Source organism: Alligator mississippiensis, chromosome 2 (assembly GCF_030867095.1).
Source record: "Alligator mississippiensis isolate rAllMis1 chromosome 2, rAllMis1, whole genome shotgun sequence".
Classification (NCBI taxonomy): domain Eukaryota; kingdom Metazoa; phylum Chordata; order Crocodylia; family Alligatoridae; genus Alligator; species Alligator mississippiensis.
Genome location: NC_081825.1, coordinates 262,854,627 through 262,881,591, shown reverse-complemented (window position 1 = coordinate 262,881,591; position 26,965 = coordinate 262,854,627). Strand labels below are relative to the sequence as shown.

The 26,965-nt window shown below is 49.4% G+C and overlaps 1 protein-coding gene across 2 annotated transcripts in view; it reads right to left on the bottom strand.

Annotated features, from left to right (window-relative positions):
- Positions 1-26,038, bottom strand: part of TMEM63C (transmembrane protein 63C) — an 84,006-nt gene extending 57,968 nt beyond the window's left edge. For both annotated transcript variants that reach the window (XM_059723114.1, XM_059723116.1), the window contains exon 1: positions 25,982-26,038. The gene's annotated coding sequence lies outside the window, so the exon portion shown is untranslated. The remainder of the gene's footprint in view (positions 1-25,981) is intronic.
- Positions 26,039-26,965: the final 927 nt, after the last annotated feature.

Sequence of the window (26,965 nt, the reverse complement as noted above, 5' to 3'; positions counted from 1 at the left end):
TGTTACCCGCTCCACTTCGCCTCCACACAGGCAAAGACTAAAAACAGGCCAACCAGAGAACACACAGGGTCCTCCTCTCTCTGACCACAGACAGGCCAGGGAGCAACCGAGGAAAGCAATGTCCCAGACCCACCTAGAAGAAAAGCCCAGGAGTATAAACACATAGGAAGCAATTTTGCAGATCACCTGCTTCTCCCACTTTGTGCCTAGAAAGTCTTTGCTGAGCTGGTCTGAAAAGTTCTCACAAAATGCCTCACAATACGCTAAAACTATCTGCTCCACTTGTTTCACAAACCCTACCAGTGTTTTCTCTGCCACTCTTTACTCATTTCATACAGGAGACACCTCCACAACAACCTCCAACCTGCCCATCCACCCTCTTCCACATACAAAAGCCAGATCTTCCTAGGCCAGTGGTTCTCAATTGTTTTAGATTCAAGGCACCCCTCGACAGATTCAGGGAACCCCTCATTACACGTGATGCCCCCTTGATAACTTTTGTGAATTGAATGGCTCCCCATTTAAAAAACTAATGTATTTATTACAGGGCTTACTGCCTTGTAGAGAGGCCAGGCAGTTGGGGTAGGGCAGTGGCCAAGCAGGGAAGACCCTAAGCCTGCACTTACCTGCTTATCTCCTCACACCTTGGGGCACCCTTCAAATGACCTGGTGACACCCCTGATGGTTCCATCATCCTGGTTGAGAATCACTGTTCTCAGCACTGCAGGCATTGGGGGTTATGACATTGTGGGATAAGCCATGGCTGCTCATCTGCATGTCCATTCCCAGAATGCTTTTTGAGCATCCAGCAGTTACTTCATACTGCAGAGACTAAGCATTGGCAACCATGGGCCTAAGTGCCTCAAACTCTCTGCTACAGGGATCCTGACAGCCCTAGATTGGAGGAAACCTCCTTCCAGCTCACATCTAACCTCTGAGTAGATGTGGGTAATCCCAAACTATCATGAGTTACCATATCCCCATTCTAGGGGGAAAGGCAAGGGAGCTGGCAGACCAGCTAGAGTGGCAGCACCAGTATGAGACAATAAGGGCGTGTCCACACATGCAGGCACGTGCACTTGCAGCAGCTCAAATAGAAGCAGTGCAAATTTGAGGCTTTTTGCCTCAGTGCACGTGCCTGGACATGCACTTTGTTGTGGAGCAAACTGTGCCACTTGGGGAAAAATAACCCTGCCTGGCTCCTCCCAGATCTGGAGCCAGGGAGAGCTAGAGCCTGGGGAGCTGTGCTGGCCTCAGCAGGATAAAAAGCTGCCCTAGGAAGCAACTCAGGGCTACTCTCTCTCAGGAGCTTCTAGGGCCCAGCCACTTGGTATCTGGGAACAATACCCCTTATGCCAGCTGGACTACTGGAGGAGCATCCCAAATCCATTTTTTAAAATACCCCAAAATCCATGTTCTTCCACAATTAGAACAAAAGACTTCTGTGTGTGTGTGTGTATATGTGTGTGTGTGTGTATGTAGAGTGAGGGAGAGAGAGAGGGATCAGTCAATTGGACAATACGTTATTGGTATATTTACAATGTTAAAGCAATTTGAAAGCCTACCACTGTCTCTATCATCATAATAAAATTAATTCTAAATATCTATATGTGTGCTTTTGGTTTTCTTTGCAGATGATGGGTATGTGATGAGGGGATGTGGGGTTTGCAGGGAGGGGCTGGGAAGAGGTATGAGGGAAGGTGGGTGGGTGTGTGGGTGGGTGGGTGTGGGACGATTGCGGGGGGACCATGGGTGTGGGGGGTCCCAGGCACCCTGCAGGGCCACAGCCCCTGCCCGTGCAGGGTCCCAGGCACCCTGCAGGGCCACAGGCCCCCCCGTGCAGGGTCCCAGGCACCCTGCAGGGCCACAGTACTGCCCATGCAGGGCCCATAACTTACCTTCTGCAGCAGGAACCGCGCGCCTGCAGGGACGATGCCAGCAGAGTCCATGCACCGAGCTGCACTGGGTCCTGCTGGTACTGGGGCCACTCATGCAGCCAGCCATCTGCCATGGAACCAGGATGGCTTGGCAGCGTGAGTGGCCCCAGTGCCGGCAGGACCCGGCGCGGCTCAGCGCATGGTCCCCGTGTGCTACACCAGGTCTGGCCTCTGGCAGCCTCATGGATAACAAGCCCCACCAGCTCAATCTGGCCCAGGCCATGCAGCTAGTGTGACTTTGCATAGGAACCGCACAACCTGCTCCGGTGCAAAGCTAGACTAGCAAGTTGCGCTGGGCTGGGTCCCACCATGTGCCACCAGCTCCAACCACTCACCCCCCCAGCACTCCCTCACCACCCTACCACATGCCTGCCCCCCCACCCAGCTCCAGCAGTGCTGGTGGCAGCAGGCAGCGTGGCTGTGGCTCTGCTGCAGGCATAGGTGGGCAGTGACGTGGCACTGTGTAACCTGGACTTCTACATGCTGAATGGACCTGGCTCGGCCCATCCAAGGCCGTGCACAAGCAGGCCAGGCCGGGTCCATTCAGCATGTAGGAGCCCGGGTCACACAACACTGCAACACTGCCCACTCTACCTGCAGCAAAGCCACAGCCACACTGCCTGCTGCCACCAGCACCATGGGGGCTAAGTGGAGGGGGGCAGCATGTGGCAGCTCCCACTCAAGCCCCTCCTCGTCCCCCATTGGGACATTCTCCCCCTCCCCCACTGCTCCCCATCCCCCTCCACTCCCCATTGCCCCCAAGAACCCCATCCACTCCCAACACCCCCCGAACATCCCCCTGCCACCCCTCACACACACTTACACCCACCCACACCCATAAACCCCCTACCACATTCCCTAACCTACCTTGGACAGTGCCAGGGGCAGCAGGAGCACCACAGAGCTGCTCTGGCCAAAACCAGGATATCCAGGGGTCTAAATATGTCCCTGCGCTGCAAACTTGCAGCACAGGGAACACTTTTCATTCCTGCATGTGCCTCTTGCAGCATCTTAAAGGGGTTTGAGACACTGCAAGAGGCACATGCACGCTCATCCGGACACACCCTAAGAGAGCAATCTAATGGTATGTGGTACTGGTCCTACTCTGAGACCAATAGATAACCCCAGTAGCACTCTGTCCACCATTGTGTGTTAATTGTGCATCAAACGAAAGAAAAAAACAACAGCTTTGCTGCTTAATGCAGTTGTCTGGAAAGGAATGGCAAGTTCTGGGAGAAGGTACTGCATCATTTGTGCTGTCACTGCATGTCTGTGACTTCTGCACTGAAAAAAACCCAATTCTGTAGGGTGCAGCATCCTATCAATTCCCACTGGCATTTTGCCTAGGCTTTTGATTCCAGGAAGGTCATCATTAGGTTCAGTGAGAAAGAAAGACAAATAGGAGCAGCTGCCTAATGCTGGGGGTATCTGGTTTACTTTTGAACAAGCCACAAATGCCCTGAGAATGGCCTCTCCAGGGCAGTGGGGCATTTCTTGCCCCACTGCAGACCAACAGTTGCTGAGCAAGTGAATGAATGTTAAAAAGTGAGATTATACTGAAGTAGTGAGTATAACTGGGAAAGCTGGACAACCAAGACCAGGGCCTCTGACTCCAGCATAGGACAGCAACACAGCCGGCTCCCCACACACACTCCCTCAGGCCTCCATAAAAGCGTCTTAGCTTGACCAAGGCCCCTTGCAGTACTCTACAGAAGAGAATTCAGCTCCATGGCCCTTTCATTCTTTGGTCTCTCTGCTGTGGCTGACCACAAAAGATGGGAAAAGGAAGCCAGTTATTGTCAGCTGTGGTAGTTTCAGGGCCAGATGTGTTCAATGGGAACAAGACTGCAGCCTACAAGCAAAATATTTCCCTTCAACCCCCTTGTACCAGCCACTCCCACATTCAAGCTTATATCTTGCTATTTTATCCAAATCAGTTCCATCATCTATAATGGGCTCTCAGGACACCAGTTCCCCCACTTGTCCATTCCTCCATGTCACATGAAGCTGTCTGCTCCAAAGAATCAAAAGGTACAGAAGCCATTAAAAATGGTGCTGGACAACACACATTACCGATACTGAGGAGACTCACTGCAGACCTCATGCCAGAGGCCACATCATTTCCAAAGATACTGGGTAAATACAGAGCCTACTCACTCAGGGCTGGGGTGGGAGATCCCACTGGAAACATTGCACCCAGTACCTGACTTAGCAGGGGTGGTTCTCGCTGAGGTAACACTGACTTCTGTGCTTAGCATGATGCTAAGGGGTGCTGTGCCACAGGGAAAGGTGGGGGGAAATAGGAAGTGCTCTCCCTTCTGAGTCAGTACCAGTCCCCAGTTCCCCACCATGTTGCAGGGAACAAGATGAAGGACTCTGCTAGAGGGACCTCTCTTCTCAATCAGCACCAAGCCCAGAGCATCAGTGGGATATTAAGGAGGTGCTATGCTGCAGAGAACAAAGGGTAAGAGCCCCTTTGAGCCAATGCTCTAGTGCAATTTTAGGGAGCACTGCACTGCAGGAATTGTTACTGGGGACGCAGCTGGTGGCACCCTTCCCCCTGGTGCTGTGAAACTGCTCCTTCATGAATGCAGAATAAATCAAGGACCTGACGTCATTAGTGATTTTGCTGCATTCTCACAGGCAGCACGGTGTCAGCCGGGAGTCCTGGCCAAAGCGCAGGCAGGCAACTGTGTTGTGCTTCCCCCAGAGCCACACAGCCATCCCACAGGCTCACCTGCCTGGGCCTGGGGTGCACATTCCCTCTGAGAAGGCAGCTAATGAATTTTGAATGCTGATGAATTCTTTTCCAAGCCTCCCAAGTTCTTCACAGGCCATGAATGAGACACTCAGCTGGGTCCACTTTCCCCTTTCTCCATGACACATCACTCAGCTTTCTCCAGCCCATGCAGCTTTTCAGGGAAAGCAGAAAGACTCTTGCTAAACTAAGGTGGCTTCTTCCAGGCATACAGAGAGCTGTCTGCAGCTCTGAAGAGCACTCAGTGTTCCAGTCTTTCCTTCACTCTCAAGCTTGAGGGAGTGCTAAGAATACAGCTTGTCCTCCTCGCTTCATTACACCCCAGGGGAGTTTCCCCAGCTCCTGACACAACAAAGCAAATCCTTAACTGCTTACTTACCCACCAGAGAGCAACAATAGGCACTAAAAATTGTGCAAATGCCAGTCGGCCTTTTCCTGCTGTAGCTGGGAGCAGCAGGGTCAGCAGAGATCCTAGGGAAAGTCTCAGCTACTGGGATTGGGACTGGGACTTTCAAAACACCACAAGCCAGTATTACATGGAGCAAGATGTGCAGGATTCAGTTTGCCCTTGCATCCACTGATTCTTTTAGGACTTCAAACCTTTCAGGATGAGGCAGTCTGGGGCTGGAAGAGGGAAGGCTGTCAGCATCACAGATGAGAGATTTGGCAATGGGAGGGTACAGGAAGATCACGGAGAGTCCTTTCCCCCTGGCAAATCTGGTCAGTACAATCCGGCCGCACACAGGGTATGCTGACGTGCTGCCAATATTGTACTCAGGGAAATGAACTGCAGCTCTGCTGCCCGCCAGCCTGCCCAGCTGGCCAAGCTGCATCCCTATGCTGCCTTCAGCATATTCCCTTCCCCCCCTCATTAATACTGAAGTGGAAAATAGAAGGAAGGGAATTAAATACAAGCAACTGCAGCAGATGGCTTCTCCATGGAATCCTCTACTTCCACTGCTCATCTCAGGTGAGCTCTGCATATGCTTTCAGCTTGGGGAGCTTCCTAAAGTTAGGACTGCCAGATCACACCCTTGCAGGCACAATATCTGGGGTGCTGGAGGAGACAGTTTGCAAAAGAAGTTTGGACAAACATCCAAGCCAGGTGGATGTGTACCCCTTCAACAGAGCACAGACAAGCATATCTGCTACCAGACCACAGAGCTCCAGGCTTATCCTTCATGAATTTTGCAGAGGAGGAGGAGAAGGGAGTTTTGAGAAATTATTTTTTCTATCACAACGCAAACTGCTGAGACAAGAAGGCCTGCACTTAATGCACTCAACCGTTCCCTGGCAGGGGAGATCACAAGAGCAGAAAAAGAAAGGAATGGAATCCCCAGCTTCCCCTCAGCCCTATTCAAGGAATTCCTAGCAGCTAACAACTGTACAATCACTTATTCCTGAATGAGGGGAACTTCCTTCTGCTTAACTCAGGCCCAGCCCATAGCCATGGAAGTCAATGAGAGTTGCCTCAGACCCAATGAGTATGCTGCTCCTTGGTTGCCAGCTGTTAACATGTCTGTTTGCAGAAAATGGCTTTGCACTCTGCTCCATCTTCAAGGCTGTGTCCCTTTAATTTCTGCTACCTCCATCCTGGGTGAATTCAATGCAACCAAATGGCTCACAGCTAGGACTGTCCACAGAGCTGCTGTAAACAATGTGCGGAGGAGGCCAACCTGAGGCCTCCTCCAAGGCATATAAAATGGCTTACATCACAAAACCCACTGCTTGTGATGGGAAGAAAGGACTGCCTTCTGCATTTTGCAACAGTTTCCTCCCAGGGTGACTCCCTCCCTCATCCTAGTACTTGGGCCATCAAAGCCCACCCTTGAAAGATCTGCCATCCTGACGTGACCATCCCTTGACCCAGGCTCACATCCTGTATTTTATACTTGCAGCTTGGAGAGCTGCTTAAGGTCAGGACTGCCCTTGCAGTATTTTATACCCCCTCAAGTATTTTATACCACGAGCCCCTCCATTGCCTACGGGAAACTCTTAAGAAGAGACTGGCTAGAACAAGGAAGATTGCTACACTCCTGCTGGTGTTGCAGGTTAAGAGGGTCAGATGCAGGAAATGGGCCCTGCACAGAGCTGGAGCTAATGGTTAATGGAGCACTTGGCATGGAAAGGGAAAACAGGATACATGCTCCAATGGACTGGAGAACAGAAGCTCAGCACAATGGGTGACTGCAGCAACAGCAGTTTGAAACCTTAGGATAGTGTGTTTAAAAGCAAGCATTGGGCTAAAGCTGAGCACTATCCAGAATCACCTGCTTGGTGCATAACTAGCACTGGTGGGTCAGTTGAGGGTCCTCTTGCCCAAGTCAGCACCGACCCAAGCCCACAAAGGGGCACCCTGTGTGTGTGTGGGGGGGGGTCACTATTTCAGAGGGGCAGCAGTGAATTCTTCCTCACCTGCTGTCATTGAATCTCTCATGATACTTCCCACAAGACTTGTGTCCTGGCCAAATTCCAGTTCTACCTAGTATTATATGGATCCTATACTCCTTCCAGCTCTAAGAGCTTCTGCCTAGTGTTACTGGATGCCATTAAACAGCTGGCACTGCCTGCCTTAGCAGAGGCTGTATTTCAATGTCAGATAAAATGCTCTGAGATTTGGTCCTAGCTCTCTCAAATGCTGGAGGCAGATAAGTTCTTTTGCCTCGTCATGGGATGAGGAAGGGCCTCTGGGCCGGGGAAGGGCAGGGACAGCGCAATGCCCCCCACATACCATATAACATTATTAAACTATTGTACAATATCTTGCAATCTGGAAATCAATTTTACAAGGCAGTTACCAACCTGGTTCTGACAAGGTTTGCCCTGCCCCAGACTCACAAAGAGGCTTGTGGGAACTGGCATCTTCTGAGCACAATAGGCTTGTGGTTTGGTCTGCAGCCCTTCCCCTTCCAAGGTACCCAGAAATCTCACAGCCTACTCCCCTACCAATTACTGTAACCCAGAAGCATGGGAGACAGGGGAGGCTCCCTACCCAAAATTTCACACTCCCTCACACATACTTCACATGGGCTGTCTGAAGAACATCCTGGTACAAGACAAAACAGTAAGTGTATGTGAAATGGGGCAGACCCTGTAGCTCAGGGGTGGGCAAAACATGGCCCATGGGCCAGATCTGGCCCACCAGGCCATTCTATCCAGCCTATGGGGCCCCTAAAAAATTTAGAAAATTAATATTTATCTGCCCCTGGCTCCTATCAAAGATGATGGGAGCCAAGGACAGTAGGACGCGGGGAAAGCCACGGCAGGCTCCTGCAGGGAAGCCACAGCAGGGCCTGCTAGCAGGGTCTTCTGGTCTGAGACCGTGGAGCTGTTAGTACCTGCCTGCCCTGGAGCAGGAAATTCAGGTAAGAATGGGGGCAGGGAGGCAGGGGAGGACAGCGGGGAATCGCCCCAGTCTCGGGGCCCAGCCAGCTCCTGCTGAGCCCCAGTCTGGCCATGCAGCTGGAAGCCACGTGGTGGCAAGCAGCTGGCAAGTGGGCAGGAATGTGGGGAAAGTGGTGGCGGGGAGTGGGGGGCGTGTAAACGAGCAGAGTGCAGAGCCTGTGCCTGTGTCCTGGGGCCAGCACCAGCAGGGATCAGAGCGGGGTGGCAGGAGCGCGGGGTGAGGGCTGGCAGGGATCTGTGGAGCCGGGCTGAGCTGCCAGCAGGGAGAGAGGGGACCTGGCCAATGGCTTGGCGGCTTTGGTGCTGTGCGAGGCAGAGCAGCTCTTGCAGCACCCCTCAGGGCCACCGGTGTGGTTGTGGCAGCTGCAGGGCTTGGCAGCGGTGGCCATGGCAGAGAAGGAGGAGGACGAGGCAGGCTCGGCCACCACCACCTTCTCCTTGTCACCCGTGCTTACAGTGCTGCTCATGGGAGTGGCCACTGCTGCTGCAGTGCTCCCGTCATGCCCGGCCGCTGCGCTCCACCTCCCCGCTGTTCCTGGCCACCACGAATGCTTTGGCCTGCTGCAGGGACAGTGCCAAGCACAAGCAGCTGTGGTGCTCAGGCTCACAGCAGTGACAGGGGCAGCCTGGCCTCACTGCCACTGCAGCAGCAAGGCAGAGCAGCCCTTGCAGTGCACCTTGGGGCCGCCACTGTAGTTGTGGTGGCCATAGAGGAGGAGAATGATAAGGCGGGCTTGGCCACTGTCTTCTCCTTGTTGCTGCGCTTGCAGTGCTGCTTGCAGGAGCGGCCACTGCTGCCACGGTGCTTCCATCGTGCGCAGCTGCTGCTATGGCAGTGGTGGCTGCTGTGGAGCTGCCACCGCTGCCATGCCCCTGCTGCGAGCCTGAGCACCACTTGCCCCACAGCCGCTTGCACTTGGCGCCATCCACACAGCAGGCCGAGGCAGTTGCAGGAGTGGGTGTGGGGTTGGCGATAGCAGCCACGCAGGGAGGTGGAGCATGGCGGCAGCAGCTGCTCGCACAAGCAGCACCATGAGTGTGGCGACAAGGAGAAGGCGGCGGCAGCTAAGCCCACCTCCTCCTCTTCCACCGCGGCCACGTGTGCTGCAAGTACGAGTGCTGCTTGCCCCGCAGCTGCTTGCAATCAGCACTGTCCCCATAGCAGGTCAAGGTGCCAGTGGCAGCCAGGAGCAGCAGCAGGTGTGGGACCAGCAGCAGCAGCTGTGTGGGGAGATGGAGCGCAGCGGCCAGGTGCGGCGGCAGCACTGCAGCAGCAGCAGCTGTTCCTGCAAGCAGTACCGCAAACACCGCTGTGAGCACCACAACAAGAAGGCGGCAGCAGCAGCCCAGCCTGCCTCCTCCTCCTCTGTGGCTGCCACCGCCAAGAAGCTTGGGACCCACGCCAGTGCCCTGGGGCCAGGAGCAACAGGAATGCAGAGCCCAGGCTTGCAGGAGCGCTGGTGAGGGTCTGCTTGCTGCGGGGCAGGGGGATAGGCTGTGGGCAAACCCTTCCCCCACCCACAAGCCACAACCTTCCCCAGCCACCCTCCCCCATACACTCCCAGCTCCCCACAAAACCCATACCCACCCACAGCGCACACACCCATACCTATCCACCCCCCCACAAATCACACGCATCCACCCTATACCCACCCTCCCACCTACACTATACAAGAGTTCATTTTAAGCTATTATACTATCACTTCTATGTACACTACACAAACGTGTAAATCAGGACAAAATATTTTTTTATATGAAATTAACAAACGTTGTAGTACATTTGAGGGTTTTTTAGAATATAATTTGGTATTTTTCTGGTTCAGAGATGGCAAAACCCCTTGCTGAAAGGCATATTTCTGGGGGGGCTAGGGGACAGACTTCTGGTGGCAAAGGTCAGGGGTTAGGACTTCCAGTCTCAAGGCGGCAACCAGGGGTCAGAGCACCTGTCAAGGGGTGGGGCTACCCACGCAGCCCTTGATGGCTTGCCAAAACTCGGTAAGCAGCCCTCTGCTCAAAATAACTGCCTGCCCCTGATGTAGCTCATGTATCCAGGCTAGCTTGGGTATTGCTAGTGGTGTAGCCGCAGCAGCATGGATCTCCAAAACCCCACTGAAGAAACTGAGTAAATACTCAGGCTGTTAGTTTACAATGAACTCAGCTTTACTCAGAGAAATGTAAAGGAAGGAGAGATTCAGGGAATGGCATGGAAAGATGTCATGGGATGGAGGTGCTGTTTCTCTCAATAGCCCCTTTCTTTTCAGTCCTGTACACTTCCTCCATTAGTAAGAACTTCCTTCAGATATGCCCCATGCCAGATAATGGAGGAACCAAGCTTCTCCAGAGCTTTGCTGTGCTGTAGTGGGGAAGCCCCTCTCACCCAAGGGGATACGTGGAGTAAATGATAGCAAGAGGTGAAGCCATGGCTACCACATACATTTGTTTCCTCTGGGCAACAGGATTTCTCCCTGGGAAAGGCAGTGGCACCTGCTTGATTGCTCTGCTAAGCAATAAGGCAGTAGGAAAGCTGTAAGCCAGGTTGCAGAAAGCCACCAACAGGCTCCTCTTAACACTTTTCTAGAAGCCCAGAGATGTTGCATGGGACAAAGGTCATAGGAGTAAAATTTGAGTCTCCTGGTGCACCTGGCCCTTAGGGGTTGTCTTCTTTAGATTTCCTGTGAGCTGAACATCTGCACACACAGAGTCAGACAAGTAGCAGGCCAGTCACTAATGCTGACATGTTTGCAGAAATCCAGTCATGCAGGTTAATCTAATTAACCACAGCACTAAGACATCATCCTGCTGACATAGCTGCTCCCTCAGCCTCCCACAGCTGAAGCAAAATGAGACAAAGGGAACTTACAGACCTCATCACCTGCGTGGTCTCGCATTCAAAATTAGGCGTTAGTCTGCAAGGGCAGAGTAGGGTCTAATTGCAACCTCCAGCTCCAAACCCCCAAATCTGAGGGAAGGTCAGAGTGAATATGTCTACACGCTCATTAATGTGCTTTTGGTAATGTGCATTAGTGAAAGTGCACAAGTTTTTTTGTGATGCTTTAATACACATTAAAATAGGCTAATGCGCATTAAAGTGCACATGTAGACACACCCACTGAGGGTCAAATGATGCAGCTGTGACCTCCCTTTTATTGCAACTGACAGTATCCCACACAGCAAAGCAGCCCACAGCTGTCCGCCTCGCCTTTCTCACATGGTTCTGGCATTAGCAAAACCAACAAGGGCCATCCCAGAATCCTTCGTCTTAAGGAAAGGGAAGGGAGAAACAAAGTCCAGACACTGCCCACTGAAACAAACCAGGAGCTTCCAAGTGTTAGTCTCAGCTCTACCACAGACTCACCATGGGTCTTGAGTAAGTCATCTCTGTACTTTAGTTCTCCCCTTAGTAAAGTGCTGCTTCATTTGCCTGCCACACATGCCAAAGGGAAATCCACACCATCGTGGATTTGGGGTCACCAGAAGAGTTTGGGCAGCTGTACCATTCTCTGCAAATCTTAAGCTTTTGTTAAGAAAAAAAACTTAAGACTAGAATTCTGATATTGGAGCCATTGAAGCCAATTGCAAAACCCTAACTAGCCTAGATTTCACCTGGTTCTTTTGGCGGTGAAAAAAATCCTTCTGAATGTGACTCAGTACAGGTTTCTCTAACTCAGCAGAGACAGCCTGAAGCAGCACTTTTCAAAGGTATAATTGCAGGGGTGAATTAATTCTGAAACCTAATGACTTTCTAAACCTGTCAGGGTTTAAGTAGTTCACTAAGGTAGTGGCAACATCTGTTATTATACTTTCTTCACTGTTGCGGGGTGAATCTGAAGGGATGTTCTTCAGGAAGGAGACTGAAATTTCAAAGTTGCTAGTAACTGAACATTTAAGAAAATTAGAAACAATCCATTATAGCAAGGTTGCCTGTTTACTGATTTAAAACCCAATTCAATCAATTACTCAAGGGGTATGATCCTGAAGTGGCCACCAAAAGAAACAAGCCCCATCCTCCACTCACTCACATTCTGCATGAGCTGCATAAAAAGAGAATGGTGTATGGTTGTCGCTGGAGCGTTGCCCAGTGTGCTCAGAACTGCGCATGCTGGAGACAGACCATCCCTGCACACACTGAAAAGCAAGTACAGAAGCTTTTTTCTACCAGTTACAAGTGCTGAGCAGGTGCAAATGAGCAGGGCTCATTTCTTAGCAGCAATCTCTGAATTGCTGCAGGAGGTATAGACATGCCCAAAATTCAATCCACCAGCCTTGCAGTGGGATGAGAACTGACAAAAACACAAACCAGACATGTTTTGATGTTCAGAAACCCTTGGTTTATTTCCCTCATCCCTCCCATTACATTTCTCTCATACAGTTCTGCAATCTCTGAACCTGACTGAAAGGAAAATCTGAATCACTGAATAAAACAGAAGAAGCATCACTCAATGTGGCCCAACCCCAGTAGAGGCAGAGGACACTGGAATTCTCCCAAGCAGTCAAGATTTTGAACCCCAGGTTGGCAGATTCGGGGAGCTGGACAAATATCCCAAACTTCTTGGTGCTGCTAGAGGATCACCTACCAGAGACCTGGAGCTTGAGGGCAGAGGGCCAGGGGAAATACCAGGATAAAAGGTGCAGCTCATAAGGCTATTAAATCAGTGGTTGTCAACCTTTTTAGACCAAAGGCATCCCTTAGAAAATGCCAGCTCTTAGTTCAAACTCTTTTTATTACAGAAAAAACAATAGAGTAGTTTTTCTGTCGCAAAGAACTCAGAAAGACCAAAACTATGGATTTGTATTTCAAATCTCCGGATTTATCTTGCGACTCATGTCTGCATACCTAACAGTGCTAACATCATGTGGCCTCCCGTGACAACCCATGGGGCTCCGGTTGAGAATCCATTTTATATAAACCTTATGGTCCTCTCTAATCCAAGCATTTCACAGTATCTTAATCTGACTACAGCCAACCTAAACCACAAAGGAACAGAGAGAAAAGTAGGCTTTTGGCATAAGTCCTCCCTCCCACACCCAGTGAAGGACAATTCTCCTTGTGTTGATACTGTGCTTTTTACTCATTGTTTGGATCATACCCACTTATGGTGTAGCAGCCTGGAGTATCTGTCTAATCCCAACATTCCTGGCTCCCAGGTCTGCTGCTCCAAACCCTTAATGTAATGGAGACACTAACTTTTGCTTGAGGGTTTATCTTTCTACACAAGGATATTACGCAGGATATATCTGAGAGCTGCCAGCCACTTTATGCATCCAGTGCCATTATTGAAAAGTGAAGAAAGCATGTAGCAGCTTAAAACAGTTGTAGGCAACAAGAAAAATAGGATGTGGGTATCCAAAATAAAATAAGAAAGCAAAGTCAGACAAATGGTTAAACTGGACAGACAGTTAAACCAGACAATATCTGTAACTGGACAATATTGCAACAATACCAAATATGGGGTGAAGCCAAAAATGTAATAAAATGAAGCCAAAGTCAGATGGCAGAGAGCGACAGGCATGAAAGAGAACAACAACTAATTGCACCCCAATGTTGTGATAATGCCTGACCAGCCAAGTCATCATACATCATTTGGAAGTAAGAAAACTGCTTTGGGCATTGTATTGTAGTTTTGCTTGTATGTTCAATACATTAGGATTTGAGACTGGAACAGTCTCACCGATCATTGTAAGCCATTCATACCCGCACCTTAATTAAATTAGTGTAACGGATTTGGTGTCCCTGGGTGGGCATGAGTGAACGAAGACTGGAATATAATGATTAACTCAACCTCCCTGGGTTCCAAGGGTTGCAGCCTTGAGGGGAGAGGGATTTGTCTTAGACTGTGTAGGTTCCTGGGCAAGTAGAGAATATCCAAGTCAAGCTAGATTCCCCCTTCTGAGAATACAGACATGCCAAGAAATGGAGAACTTGGAAAAATAGGTAATAGAGATGACCATGCACCTGTTTTGGGACAAGGCAGCTTTGGAAAATGATGGGACTGCCTTAGAAGATCTCTGTAAGCAGTGATCCTCTTGGGTGGCTTCTGAAAAAAGCTGTATCCAGATAAAAACACCAAGAAATGGGCTGCTTTACACGGTCTGTTAATGATAGCCAGGGGGTTGACCAAAGAACTGGCACAGAAAAATGAAGAATAGGAGAAGTTGAGAGAGGAATGTGATAGATGAAAAAAGAAAATGAGAAAGTAAAGGCACAGGTGGTAGTATTGCAGGAAATGTCTTTGAAGGATGATTGTAAGACAAATGTGGCTGAGTAAGGGCTACAGAGGGGATCACAAGTGATAGGGGGGGGATATGAATGTGTTTGGTAGGAAGGACAACCCACATGACATTGGAAGAGATTACAAAGAGCCAGAAAGAGTTACAAAATTGGGCAGCAGGCTTTGCAGGAGAAAACGAAAGGAGGAAAGGTAGTGGCCATCACTTTTATTAACAGCAGACCAAAAGGAGGTGGCAGAGGGTGGGTAAACAACAAGGAAGGAAAAGACAGAAAAAGCAGGCTGATCCCCCTAAGAGTAGAAGTGTGGTGTATGCTGCTGCAGTATGAGGAAAAAAAGAAAACATAGATGGGCTGTCCACCACTGAGCTTCTCTAGAGTTTGGTAAGTCACAAAGAAAAGGTGGACAAGGGGAAAAAAGTGAGTAGTACACCTCCTAAATGCCACTATTAAGACAGTCAGGTCTCTCCAGCGTGCCTCATTTTAGCATCGGCACCTATCACTTATGATAACTGGGGATGTCCCACAGTTAACAGTGGAATTTGAACTGGAGATAGACACTGAGGCAACAAACCTTAATTGATAGAGGTGCCTCATTTTCCATTGTAAGTAATGAAAAAAACTTTTCAGAATTGGGAGCAGGCAGAAGACAAAAATCTTAGAAGGGTTTGATAGTAAAGAAAGTCAAACTCCGTTTTCAGTGGACAATCAGTTTGTAGTGGGATTAGAATCAAGTGGATTGAAATTTGGGATGATTCCACTGGAATTTTGGGGGATGGATTAAATGCCACTGTACATCTGGCTAATGGAAAATTGTTGACAAAGTTCTCAATGGGCCTTTGTTAAAATAAATGCTTTTGTGGAGATTAGGACCAAAATAGCAGATTGTAAAAATCCCTGCTTGCCACCAGTGCACTGCTTTAATGGCAGGAGAGCTGACAGCCTTCTCAGAGTGGGACTGGGAAACAGGGGAATGGCTAATAGCTGTCAGGTGGTTTGGGCCATAAACAAGCTAGAATGTGGAAGATTTGATGCAGAGGTACTTATTTAAGGGCCTGACCCACCTCCTCAACAACAGTGTAAGCTTCCCCAAGAAGCGGAAGCCATCATCCAGGAATCCATCAATAACCTAAAGGAACAGGGAAGAGGAGCAGAAATGCAAAGCACCAATAACAGCCCCATTTGACCAGTCCAGAAAGCAGATGGCAAGACCTGGAGGCTTACTGTGGACTATTGATCTCTCAATAAGGAAACCCTCAGGACAACCCTGGTGGTGGCAAAATACCTAGAGGGAATGGCTGCCATATTGTGCAGGGCTCGGTGGTTTTCTGTGCTAAATCTGTCTAAAGCCTTTTTTGCCATCCCACTGCACCCAGACACCTGGTACAAATTTCCATTCATCCTTGAGAGTGCCAGTACATCTTCACATGAGTGCCCCAAGGGTTTTGTAATGCTCCTGCCATTTTTCATACCATGTTGTAAAAATGTGGAGTCTATTAGGCCCTGGAGACCAAGAGCAAGTGATTTCATATGAAAATTATATCCTGGTGAAAGAAACAACTAAACCAGAGTGCCTGGAATGCACCAAGTTGTAAAAACAATAGAAAGAACCAGATTTAAGATTAATCCACAAAAGGTTCAACTAGTCCAGAGCAGTCTGGTATTTAGGCCTAGAACTAGGACAGATGGGAAAGAACCCAGATCAGCAAAGAGTAGAATTAATTTGTAAACTTCCAGCTCCCACAGACATGATAACTACGGTCTTTTGGGTCTGGTGGGCTTCTCCCAGGAATTCATAGAGGGTTATGCTGAAAAGGCAGCCCCTCTATACAAGCTCTTAAAGAAGGGAGAACAATGGGAATGGGCCTGAAACAGTAAGAAGAAATTAAAGAATTAAAAGAGGCATTAGTTCGGGCCCTGCTTTAACCTACCCACAGTCCAACAAACCTTTTATTTTGGAATTGGCAACTATAACTCATGATATAGAAGCAGTGCTGAGTCAAGATCTCGGTGCTGGATGGAAACCGGTGGACAGCTCCCCAGTGTAAACTGAAGTAGAAAAGGGGTTCACGGCATATGAAAAGGAAGTGCTGGTGCTAGTGTGGGCTTTGAGCATTGGAATACCTCATGGGGCTAGTTCCAGTGATTTGCCATATGGCGCATATACCTGTCAAATATGTCCTGTCAGGTAAAGCTAATGAAGCAGGGGGATGTCTAACCCCCGATTAGGAAAGTGGAAACTAACATTACTCAATAGAAATGTGGAGAATCAGGTTCAGGGAACAGTCCCAGCCATGCCATATGGGTTACTCATTAAAGGGGAAAAATATGAATGTCCCCTTCAGGTCACAGACAAACCACAGTAACAGACAGTGTTTCAAGGAGTGGTGATGAAATGAGGAAATGAAGAGAACTCAGCAAATATGGTTTGTGGACTGATCCAGTTATTATGAGAAAGGGGCATCAAGTACTGGGTATGCGGCCATTAAAATAGGACAAAAGAAAGAAATCATAAAAGGAAGTTACACCCCACCCTTGGCTCAGGCAGCTAAAACAGTAGCCAGCATCATGGCACTGGTACATACCCCAAGGGAAGAACCAGTGGCTATTTTCTCAGATTCCAACTGGGTGGTGCAGGCCCTGGTAGATTTCAGCTTAAAATAGGGGGAAAAAAAAGAGAATAAGTCAAGTATTTCTGCCATCCTCATAGATATCCTACCCAAGTGACTTCTTCCCACACAAAGTTCAGAGCACATTAGGTGTTATCATCACTGTAGCATGTAGGTTAAAGAGAAAGGACAACTCATCCAATATTCAAATGAGTCCCTTAAGCATTATGATAATGGCTGACCCACATGGCAGGAACCCCCTCCATTATATAAGGTGTAACTGAACCTGTTGATTGAACTTTACATTAACGGAGCCTGAGGGTGTTATGTGTTTATCTTAGAAAAAAAAGATGAGCGTGCTACTTTTGCAGAGTTTTGGATTGGGTTTTCTGGAGATGCCCATTTAAAACTGTTGCAGCCCCAGTGTCTCACAGGAAGTGGGCTACTCTGAGCAACAGAGTGATAGAATGAGGGTTAGTGCTCTGTGAAGACCATGCTTTGGATCTTCTGGATGCTTGTCTGGACTTGGACACTAGCACATACAATTTTGTGATAACTATGAGCATGACAACTCAATAGGCCTGCACGAAGCGGCTAGCATTCACTTTGGATTCGGATTCAGACTCGGCTGATTCGGGGGACAGGGATTTGATTTGGTAATTCAAATCACTATCCTGAATTGATTCGGCCGAATTGGATTCGGAGATTCAGCTGCCACCAAATCTCTGAATCAGCCCCGTCAATGGCTGCCCCGCCTGTCCCTAGCTCCCGGCTCTTTGAAGAAAAAAAAAAAGCCCAGCACTTACCAGCTACACTACTGCCAAGCTCAGGGTGTGATTCCCACTGCCCCACGCTGTGTGGAGGGCTCTGTCACGAGCCCCCATCCCCTGCCTGCTCTCTCAACCCCAGCTTCCTGCTCTTTCAAAAAAAAAGCCCCCACTCACCAGCTGCTGCTGGCGGGGGGGGAAGCGATCACCACTCCCCCTCCCCATGTAGGGGGCTCTGCCACGAGCCCCCTGATCCCCACCTGCTCTCTCAGCCCCCCCCATGTCTGCCCCACCTGCCCCAGCTCCCAGCTCTTCTAAAAAAAAAAAAGAAAAAAGTCCCCACTCACCAGCTGTTGCCAGGTGGGGGGGTGATCTCTACTGCCCCCTGCTGTCCCTCACTGTGGGGCAGTGGGGATCACCCCCCCCACCTGGCAACAGCTGGTGAGTGGGGACTTTTTTCTTTTTTTTTTAATAAGAGCTGGGAGCTGGGGGGGGGGGGGGCAGCTCTGCCATGAGCTCCCCCAGAAACCCCAATGGTTGCTGCAGCAGCTGGTGAGTGCAGAGTTTTTTGGTTTTGGTTTTTTTTTAAACTTAAAGAGCTGTGAGCTGGGATGGGCAGGGCAGCCATGGCGGGGGGCTGGGAGAGTGGGTGAGGGATGGGGGCTCATGGCAGAGCCTCCCACACAGCGTGGGGCAGTAGGGAGCAGCAGGGATCACCCCTCTGCCTGGCAGCAGCTGGTGACTGGGGGCTTTTTTTTAATGAGCAGGGTGCTGGGGCGGGTGGGACAGCCATGGGTGGGGCTGGGAGAGCGAGTGGGAGTTGGGGGGACACTGGGGGAGCAGGCAGGGTATGGGGCCTGGAAGGGGTCCCCCATGGTCCCTTCCCCCCTCCTCCAGCCCCGCCTCCACCACCCCCTACTTACCACCACAGAGTCCAGGTCCAGCTCTCTGCTGCAGCTGGTAGGAACTGCCCGAATCTCCAAAGCTCTACAAAACTTTTCTGAATTGATTTAGAGAGCTTTGAATCAATTTGGACCTTTTAATTGGTCTCCTGATTCAATATGGATTCGGAGATTTGGCCACTGAATTGGGCTGAATCTCCTCCGAACTGAATCAGCACCCGAAGCTTTGCACAGCCCTACAACTCAATTGTAGTGTATATTAGACAAGGGTGTGTAAGTCTGTATACCCTATATTCCTTTGTTATAATCAATTAAGCATATATTCAAACTGAAAATAATAGTAGTAATATTGTGTGTTGTAATGTTATGTGTGTACAACTATGTGTGTAGTTGCAATATTACAAGTGTAAGTAGGTGTGATTTTATCTTTAAGACCCCTGTGTTTACTACGCAATTGTTAATTTGTAATGTTAAAAACTATAACATCACTGATGTGTTAGAAAAGGCCAAACAAGCAGGAGAACATCACTAGTGGGAGGTATTGTTAGGATGGTCTCCATCGGGCAAAGGAATATTTAATGTAATGCTGCACCTTATTGTGCTTGTTTTAATAATTCAAATTATCATTAGTGGAATGTTAGTTTTATTAATAACAATAAGTAGGGAATATACTCAATTCATGGTTTCATGGAAACTGAAATCCAAAATTGCCTGCAAACATTGATAAAAAAATATGCTGGCTTCCCAGTGAGAGCCAGCAGTCCTCGCTGCCTGGAGAGGAAGGCGCTGGCTGGTAGGGCAGCAAAAAGGGCAACATAAAAGATGGTGGCTGCTCCCTCATTCCTCCCCCTTCCTCTCCGCTAATTAGTACCAAAGGACCACGCCGCACAAAGGGCAGCCAGCAATCAAAATGGTGATCGCCCCTCCTGGGCCTCTCTGCCAATCAGCACCAAGGGGTGGGGCCACAGCAAAATGCCTGCAAAATTGCCTCTGCGCACTGCAAGAAGGCCATAAAAATCCCTTTGTCTTATTCCAATTTAGGTAGATTTCTAATAATAAGGGGTATGCATATAAAGATGTAGCAAATGGAGTGGCGGTCCTGAAATGCACTTGAAATGCTATAAGTGAGGTTATGGGGCAAAGCCGGGGTAAGTGTACAGAGAACTGCCATAACATTCCTCCACAGGTGGCTGCAACCCACTTGGCATTGAGATGAATGGAGTCTCATCTTATACCTGGACTGATAACTGTAGTGAGAGTACAGTAATAACCCACTATCAAGGAGGGGATCGTAGGCCTGAAAACCGCCTTAACAAAATGCTTGGCGTAAGCAATGCCATTTTATATATCTAGTGCCATTGTTTAAAAGCAAAACAAGCACATGGCAGCTTAAGACAGACCTAGGCAGCAAGAAAAACAGGATGCGAGTATCCAAAATAAAATAAAACAAAACCAGACAAATGGTTAAACTGGACATACAGTTAAACTAGACAACATCTGTAATTGGACAATATTGTAATAATACTAATTATAGGTTAAAGCCAAAAATATAATAAAAGAAGTTAAAGTCATATGGTAGAGAGTGATGGCCATGAAAGGGAATAACAACTAATTATATCTTGATGCTGTGACAATGCTTGGCCAGCCAAGACATTGTGTATCGTTTGGAAGGACTATGTAAGAATATTGCTTTGGGCATTGTGTTGTAGAAGTAGTTTTGCTTGTATGTTCAATAAATTAGGATTTGAGACTGGAATAGTCTCACCGACCACCGTAATCTATTTACAGCCACACCTTAATTAAATGAGTGTAACAAGGCTAGTCTGAGAAAGGAGGAAGGTCAGACAAGGCAGGATGAAAGGGAGTACCAAAAGCTTCATAGTTCCCCTTTACAGCCTGGAAACTAGCATCACAGATGAGATATCCTACAACCTCAGACTAGTAAGATGCTGCTGTCACAGGGCTGCAACAGAATTCAATAACATAAGGTTCAACCCACCTACACTACAAGATGGAAAATCCTCTTCACCATGTTGGAACTTCTACTTTAACTAGGTCGTCCAATAGGATAAAGTACACTGGATGTTTAACCCTCACTGGCTTCAGTAAGTTAATAACCTGGGAGTTCCCAAAAATTTCAAATGGAGTTATGGGTATTTGGAATCTGTTTTATTCCATTTGTTGGAGGAGATATTGAGGCACTAAGGGTTTGTATCGTGGGTAGGCAACTAAAAGACTTTAGTAGGCTTCCACTGAAAACACCAAGCCAGTCACCTCTCAATCTCATCTTTAAAAGCCATTTGCACTTAGAAGGAAGCTGGAGTATTTGGCCAAAGCTCTTGTGTCCCTCAGCACCCACCACAGTCTGACAAACAACAGTGAAGTGTGACAGTGCTTTGGATTGACCTGTTCCACAAAGAATTAAGAGTCCAAGGTTGGATTTTGCCTTCCATCCCCAACAGACGGGGTATGAGGATACTACACAGAAGAAAACAGATGCTCCTGTCACTCTACAGCAGAACCGGGCAGGCAATTATTTTGGCTGGTGGGCCACTTAAGTTCTGAAAAGGTGTTCAGGGCCGTACACATAAAATCTTTCAGGAGATATCATTTTAACAAATTAGATAAAAAACAAATCACATACTAAAAATCAAACATCTACTATGAAGTATTTTAATTCTATTAAAAAAATAATTTTTGCCCTAATTTTTTTTGAGTAATGTATACAGAGGTGATTGCATCATAACTCAAAATAGTCTTACTCTTGTATACTGTGTGTGTGTGGGGGGGGTGTCTGTGGGAGGAATAGGGAGGGTGGAATGGGTGGCTGGAGTGTGTACATGTGCATGGGAGGCTGCCTGCATGCTAGCTCCCTGGAGCTGGCTTTGAGTGGGAAGAGGGAGAGGCAGGGGGCATGTGCAGCAAAGCTTGCCTGGGGAGTATGATGCAGGTGAGATCTGCCCCCCTCCCTGGTCCCCTGCAACCCAGACATCTGGCCCATGGCTGCCTCCTAGGCACTCCACATGGGACCCAGCCCTGCTCACTCCCACCCTGCGCAGCTCACGCCACATCCCCACCTGTACCAAATGACCACAGCTCCCAGGACCCAGCCCCAGCCAGTGCAGACAGCTTCCCAGCAGCACTGCTGCCACAGCCGCCGGGGTACTGCTCAGTTCAGCTTCAGGCTGTCTTCATCTGCTTGGCTATCTGCAGGTAGCTGCTCATCACGCCAGGCAGGTAGAGTGAGTGGAAAGCAGCCAGGAGCTGGAACTGGAGCTCCGTGCGCTGGGGCAGGAGCTGCCCCACTTCAGCTTCCTCCCACCTGGTTGGGCACATGGTGGGCAGGAGGAGGAGCAGGAGAAGCCACTGGAGGCAGGTGGGAGCCAAGCAGTACCTGGCCAGGAATCTGTGTGCCGTGGCCCTGGTGGTGCCATTAGTAGGCATGTGGCACAGGCTGCTCCAGGCCAGGCTTGGCCCCATGCAGAGCACCATGGGGGCAGCTGCAGGCCAGATACAATCAATTGGTAGGTTGGATCCTGCCTGCAGGCCATATTTTGCCCATCTGCTTTATAGTGTCCCTTGCAGCCAATTCAGGAGCAGCTCTGCTTAAAGCTGGATCCAGTCACCCTTGGCCAGAGTGTCTAGGAGGTCTCTGAAGTGGCAGAAAAGTGGAGAAATGAAGACAGGAATTCCAGAACCCCCTCTAAATAATACTAGCAATTGGATTAGTAGAATCACCTTTGGAAAAAATGTACTGACCCCCTTAACACCACATCCAAAGGAGGGAAAACTGGAGAGACTAGGGCATTATTTTTATTATTACTGAACAACACTGTGGCAGCATAATCCATTGATAACTATGTTAAAGATCTCTCCTCCATGCCAATCTGCAGATGATATACGAGTTGTTACAGCCTACAGCTACAAAACCTTGGCTCCTTAGCTCTAGTGACCCTAGTTTGATTCCTTATTGTGTTGGTCTCCATCCCACCCCTAGGTCCCGGCTGGGAGTATATCGATTGCTGCGCAAATGATCTGTCCTGCAGCGCTAACAGTCTGATTTAAAAGACACACCCAGACGTTGCACCAGTGTAGTTACATCAGTTAGGGGTGAAAAGCCAAAACAGCTCTGCTAAATTAATCCCTAGTGCAGGTGCAGTTGTACTGTTATAAAGGTGATTATATCAATATAACTTATCCTGTAAGGGGAACCCAAATTGGAGGGGTAGTACCACTACAGCTGTATCAGTGTAGGTCAAGTGTCTAACATGAGGTACAGCAACTGTGGCAGCAGGAGTAGGGGGCAACAGTGGTCACAAAAACGCCCATGTAACTACAGGGACACAGGGTGATCTAGGAGCCAAAGTGGAGATAAAAAGACATGAGTCTTCTAATCCCAGCTCAAACAGGAATTTGCTACTGCACATCTCTCTGCTTCTCTTTCCCCTCCCATGCTTTGTGTGTCTTGTCTATTTTGGCCATAAGCTTTTCAGGGCAGAGACTAGGTATATGTCCAGCACCTAGCATAAATTGGGCCCTGACCTCAGCTAAAGCTCCTAGTTGCTGGTGTAATGGAATAATAATCCTTCATGTTCCTATGTGCACAATTATCTGTTTAGCCAGGCTCTAAATGTTTATTTTGTGATAAGGTTTGAACTAAACTAATACTATTGACACTGCATCACCCGATAACAACATCTGATTACTACCAAGTTATCTGTTAGCTCTATATTTGAATTAGTGACTCAGAGCAGACTTTGTAAAGGTTTTGGGTATCTTAAGATGCAGTTAGGTACCTCCAAACATTATAATAAGTATTGATGCATTTAACTGCATCTCGGGCACTTATGTACCTTAAAAACCTTGGTTCTTAGGGCTGAGATTCCACACTCTGTTGCCACATCCAGCTTCTACTCCCCAGACACTGCACCTAAAGCCTGCCAACTGAAAAAATTACCTCCAGGGAGATTAACAAAGAACGGATCCTAGGCTATTTCTTCATTTGTCTAACAACCCAAGTAAACCGAGTTTTCAAATTGGGGAATTAGCAACTTGGAGCAGAACTTAAATCTACTCACTTGAAAGAGACTGTGAAGTTAAGATGACTGCAGTTTCACAGCTAATAACTGTGATCTTCTGCACAACATTTTCCTCAAACGTTATGTCCAAGATACATTAAACATATTTATAGCAATTAAGCTAGCTAGGGAGTGCTGTCTCAAGGAAGGCAAAATTGATACATGTAGAATGCACTGGTTTTTATGTGACTCATATAAAATAATTAGTGCGTGTACCGCAGGAGTACCAATGTTTTCATGAGCGTTAAGGTGACTGACAGATTAGTTTGATATCAATTACAGTCAGCTGTGATTTTCAGAAAGTTGTCTCTGCCAGTTTAGTAACAGCATCACAAAGATAATCTCAGGGGAGAGGTGCGTGCATTTTAGGAGTAATGCTTTATAAAATAAAACAAAACACAGTGACAATTCCTCCCTTGCCAAGCCATCCAAACACCAATAGGGAGAGAACTTAAGTTTAATATTGAATAGAAAACCTATGGGCAAAAGAGAGTCATGTTTCATTTGTTTGTGGAGCACCACGCACATCTCCGGCTCTATGCACAGGAGGATTAGCATTATTGCAATCATTTGCAAGAACTGTGCACACTCGCTGACTTGGGTGACACCTGAACCAGGATTCATCACTTTGCATTTGTGAAATGTTTGAAATCAAAACATGCCACAAAGAAGTGAAGTGTTAACATTCAAGAAAAGCGGTTTTAATGGATTCATATATAGGTACCCTGAAGCCCCAGGAAGACAGAGGCCAAGGTGTTGCTACGTAAAAAGGGCAGAGAAAAACTTGCAGGGATGCTGCTGCAGGAAGAGGCAGACGAAGGACTGGCTAGAGAATACAGACCCTGTAGTGTTGCATTTTTACGCTGCTTGGCAACAAGAACAATGTTGGATCCCTTCAGACCTGCTATCTTACCCCTGGATGCTGCCCTTCCAACCAAGGAGGGAAGGACAGGGTCCAACAGTTCTGTTGCTGCACTAGCCTGAGGAAATTCTGAATAGCAACAGACTAGGCAGGTCACCATTTCCCCCACCTCAGGGTGCTGTAAGTTACAGCTGTACATTTTCCAGCCTCCTGCTTTTATCAGCCTCTTGTTCTGCTTCTTTTCCAATAATTAACAAAAACCAGGCACCCTTCTACAGCACCTCATCCCTAGTGGGACATCTATTCAGGAACCTCCACAGCAAAGCAGCTTAGTCTGGAGTCGGACATAATATTGTTCAGCTTCAGCGTGTTTTCAAAAGGGGACTAACTTCTCCAATTGAGTCCCCAGACTCACTCGCTCTCCAAGCCTTATGCTGGGGAGAATGTCCACACAGCGGTGCTGCTGGAACCGCCTGGAATGCGACACAGGCGCGGACCCTCCCGTGGCAGTGGCACCAATTAAAAGGAGACACTCACACAGGCAGCAGCTCAGGCAGCCAAGGATATCCCTCTGAGGATGCAGACAGCACCCATTCTGTTGGCAAATGATCTTACGTTCCATGTGCACAGCTTAACACTGCCACCCCCCTTGCTTATTACCTTGCTCATTGTCATGAGTGACAAAGTTAGGTATCTGCAGACAGCTTTGAATGAAGCCATAAGCCATGAAAGAGCAGCTTAGTCAGAGTATTAGATCATCCTAACCTCACAGCCCCTTTCAACTGGGGTAATCAATCTCTCCAAGTCCGGTAAACGAGATGAAGAACTAAGAGGAGGGAAGGGGGGAGAAGAAGGTCTTTTTTATTGCCAGCATGAAGCATTTCCTGGCATTTCTAATATCACCAGGCACAATTCCAGGAAGGAGGCTCCTGGAGCCAAGGCGCGGTGGGAACTGACAACAAGCCAGGGAACAACACGGCAGCCGGGCAGCACCACATCGTCTGCACGGCGGGGGCAGCCTGGCCCGGCGGGGGGCAGCCGAGGGGCCAAGAGGCGTCACCCCTGCGCCGGCTCAAAGCCGTCCCTTCGGCTCCCCGGGCCTCAGTTTCCTCAGCTGCCAAACGGAGATGAAATGGCCCGTTCTCCCCAGGAAAGCGCTCGCGCTTGGGGCTGGAAACCTGCTCCGCGGGACCGTGCCCGAGTCAGCTCCACCCGCGCACGCAGCCCGCCCGGGGGGGCACCGAGGCCCCGCCATCACCGCCCGCGGGTGGCAGCGAGCGCGGCCGGACATGGGCCCTCGCTCCCCCTGCCCGCCGGGAGCTCGCGACCGGCCGCTGGGGCACGGCCCCCTCGCCCCGGCCCCGGCCCCGACCCGCGCCCCCCGTACGTGGCAGCACGCGGCCGCCGGCCCGGGGCAGCGGAGCGCAGCGGCCCTACCTGCGCGGCGGGAGACAGCAGGATCCCGGCTCTGCCCATCTCGCGGCCGCCGCAGCCCCCGCCCTGCCCCGCCCCCTGGCACCGGCCGCGCGCCTGCGCAACCAGGGGCGCCGACAGTGCCGGGCGCGGGCCCGAGGGGGCTGGTGCGGCCGTGCCCTCTTGCACGAGCCCCGGGGCGGTGACCCCGCGGTGGGAGCCCCGCTAGCCCGCCCGCAAAGCACTGGCCCCGGCGAACGCACCTCCGCGGCCGGCCTGCGCGACTCACCGGAGCCGCGGGCCTGGAGTGGCCGCGCTCCCGCACGGCGGCCCCCGCAGCGCCGGCCGGGCCGGGCCCCGTTTCGCCTGAAGGCGGGAAGGGGCGCGCCGCACAGGGCAGCGGGGCTAAGTGAGGGGGTGCACGCACTCACGCACACGTACAGAGCTACATACATATGCATGCACACCTGCGCGCACTTTAGTTAACCTATAAGGTGCACCTCTTGGGGGGTGTGTGCATGCACAGGCATGCACACACACACTGATGTGTATGTGTATATATGTGTGTAAAAATAGATGTGCGCATATGTATATGCACACTTTGGTTAACCTATAAGGTGCAAGTCTTAGGAGGTGTGTATATACGCATATATACATAAACGTGTCTCTGTATGTGTTTATGCATGTGTATATGCATACATATACACACTTTGGTTGACCTAGAAGGTACAAGTCATAGAGGGGAGGGGTGTATATACACACATATATACATATAGAGTTGTGTATGTGTGTGTATACACACACACACACACTTTGGTTACCCTATTAAGTGTATGCTGCTTTCATGTGAAACAGACCAGCCCAGGACCTTCTCACCCTGCTGCCCCCCCTCAAAGAGCCTGACCATAGTGCCAGGCTTGGGCTGTGGGGAGGCACTGGCCAGTGTGGTGCACAGCTCATACCCTGGACCGCAGCTCAGAGCAGGCACAGCACTAAGACTCAGTGGCT